The following is a 3,570-nucleotide window of genomic DNA, read 5'->3' on the forward strand; positions in this document are numbered from 1 at the left end:
GCTACGTTTCATTACATTTGATTTCATGCGGATGAACTTAACTACTTTACTTATTTTTCGTTGATTAAATCCTGCTGCTCCTGCAAGCGCTACACCGTACTTAAGAGTGAAAGGATGTGAAAAAGCATTTCGTTGCATGTATGCGCAACATTTGAGTAAAGAAAGTACCGAGCAGAAGTGTACATGTAAGCTAGCATTTGACAGTAAAATTCTATTTTCGAGAAATAAAAAAAATTTATGTTTCAAAAAATTGTCAAGCAAGCCAGCAAATGCAGCAAGTACAAGTTTGCAGTTCATGTGCCAAGTGTGTGCAGTTATCGTAGTTTTTGGCAAATGAAGCAGTGCAACAAAAAACTAATATCGAAAACATTGGCACTGGCAATTGGGTACAACCCAAAGCCTTGGCATGGCCATATATGCGTTGCAGCTTGCACATATGAAGGCTACACTGTATGGTACCGTCGTACCATGCTAGCCGGCATGATTTAGGAATCAAAACTGATAACATTGAAGTTTTCGCATCATAACGAGCATGACTTTATAGAAACCAGCCGGAAGTGCTTCGGTTATGTAGCCAGCCATCGTTGCATTCAGTGACTTTTCGGTCTTTCTTTAATAGAATTAAAGCGGTATTAGAGCAAAGGGCATAAAATAAAGACAAACAGCATTAAGAAGAACCAACGTCAAAGCAATTGCAGTTGCGCATTTGCAACATTTTTTGCAGTTTGTTGCATTCTGTGTTGCAAAGTGTGTACATGCATTTAACCACAGATAAATCTTTGTATAGCATTGGGCAACTGACCACAACTCTTAACGTTATCTTCCAACACCCACTATGTGCACTCCACCCACTTAATTTCAGAAGTGCACTGAAGTATATGGCAATATATTTGCTCCTGCATTGCGGTCAGAATGCATGGCTACTTTTCAACATTAAAGATCACGTACCACGTGTGAGCTTTTAATTTAGTGCTGCCGTTTATAACGACTTTTATTGTTGTCCAGCTGAATTTCAATAGTACTTTGCCGCACTATAAGCCATGCTTAGTAATGGTAAGCAAACATTTTTATGCTAGTTTTAACGCTAAATTGGAAAGAATAAAAATCCCAAGATTTATGTGGACATTTATGTGATTTTCAAATCTTTCTTAGGCAAAAAAATGATTTACCTAAAGCTAGCCTAAACAACTATACATTTTCATAATATAAATGAGAATACTTAATTCTGATTAGCTTTAATATAAACTGGAGAGATAAGCTACAGGAACTTCAACTTCTATTTATAACGGAACATTACGATCATTATGTCTTACACTACAACCGTCGCTAACTGAGCAGAATACAAACCGTCTTATGAATGACGTCCGTAATGCTCTTTACTTTGAAATTCCTTATATCAGACAAGTAGACAAAATCACACTATATTATTATCTTAGTTATCTCGAATTTCTAGATAAAAACATAAACTACTGAAATTTGGGCTTGCAATTGAAACATAACATTATGTCTGTTAGATATTTTCACTGCAACCATTTGTTACTACTTACTACTTAAATATATAATATTCTTAAATATAAAAATATTCTTCACTGAAAAGTTTCTTATGTCAGATGGATCGATGGTTGTCACCCTATGAATGTCTCAATAATTTGATAAGAATTAGAGAACTGAAAACAGAGGTTATTGGAATTTGAGCTCAGAATTGAAACGTACATTGCATAGAAGATATTTTCACTAGAGCCATTCTTAACTAAATAGAATGTATAACGTCTTACAAATCAACTAAACATGTTGTGATAAAGTTGTATACAAATATGTTGCTATCAATTACAAAATAATCAGACACTCAGAAAAACATTCCTAGTGTAACTAATGTAATACCTGCTGTGGTCGTAACAGAACCTAAGGTATCTTAAAGAAAGTTTACAGAAACACTACACCTTGATAGTCTCTTAGCTGTCTGTGAAGTTACACATTTTCATGGCATTTATATATCTTCAAAGATTAAACCGAAAGCAAATGTTAGTGGGTGAGGTTTAGCTTAAAAGATAATAGGTCTTATAATCCACGAGAGCTAAATTCTGAGTTCGATCCAAGAAATTCTCCGCCAACTTTTTAATTAATTTTGGTGTCATTAATACAAGGACTTCTCGTTGAACCAAGGACTTTTCGGCCAACTCATTGATTAGTTTTGGTAACAACAATATTTTATGCAAGCACCTAAGCATCGAAATAGGAAGTGGACTATTTCCAATCCATACAATCTAGGTAATCAGTTTAATGATTAAGTTGTGTCTACGAAAATTTCCAATTAATTGATATTGGAGTCGCATCCTAATTGCGCTTATTGATTCAAATTTTTGTTTTCAGTGCAGTTGTGAAAAAAGTATCCATAGTAACATAGTGACAATACTATTTTATTTTTTTATTATTATAAGTTATTATCGTAAACTTTAAAAAAAAAACTATATATAATTTTTATATTTATTTGTATTTGCATATAGTCCGTGTTTTATAAAGTTGCCAACGTTTCGAAGTTCTTTGGCTTCTTTAGTTTTGATTCCATCAAACATCGATCAGGTATATTAAAAATGTATTTAATCAATTTGTGATAACTAAGGACATAGGACATAGGAAGTTTTAATATAGAAGCTTCTATGGGTCTACATACTGCAGATGATTTTACTTTTTTCGGTAAAATCATTTAGTCAGGATTATTCTCAAAAATTTGTCCTAATTAAAGATGAATATAAGATTATTATTTAATAGTAATAAATTACTTTAATTTAAATTTATAATTAAAAATAGATAATTATCTTAGATAAATAAGATGAATTGATATAAATCAACACATTATGCTCCACAAATCGTCAATATATATAATATTGACTTGTGTTTGGGAAATATTTATATTGTTTTAAAATATTTTATCTTGCTGAACATAATCCAAACTATTCCGAAAATTGTATCAAAAGCATAACTTTATTTATAAAATTTAATAAATTATGTGTAAATGTTTACTTCAACATTAAATAGAACTGCAATTATTACTACCAAATATTCATAACTGCTATACCTAACATTTTCAAATCGACACTGCTGACAAAGCTATCGCAGATTCTATTTATTTATTTATATATTTACTATAGGTATGCTATGGTTGTGGCAACTATTTAGATTACAATGGAGAACAATGCAGCATTGACGAAGTGGCCATAAAAGCCTGCGTGCCATTTCCCAATATTAATTTGAATAAATGCAACTGAAAGGCAATTGTAACAGCACAAAAGGTTATCACAGGTACAGGAAGCACACCAGTCTGTGGGCACATAAAATCTAATTTTAATGCATTTGTGTTGCACTTCAACGGTAGCGTCGAAAGTGGCAACAGCAACTAAATTGCCAAAATCAGTAACAACAGCAATGGCAACTGCACTAGGCGTGCGCTAACAAATGCCAATGCATTGCACTTGTCACATGAGTTGCGGGCAGCAAATGCACCAATTGCTGCCGAGGTTGCTCAGGCCGCCTCTAATTGCCTTTTACAATTTTGGTTTATGTACTTTGGAC

The sequence above is a fragment of the Teleopsis dalmanni genome, chromosome 1, assembly GCF_002237135.1.
Source record: "Teleopsis dalmanni isolate 2A chromosome 1, ASM223713v2, whole genome shotgun sequence".
In the NCBI taxonomy this organism is placed as follows: domain Eukaryota; kingdom Metazoa; phylum Arthropoda; class Insecta; order Diptera; family Diopsidae; genus Teleopsis; species Teleopsis dalmanni.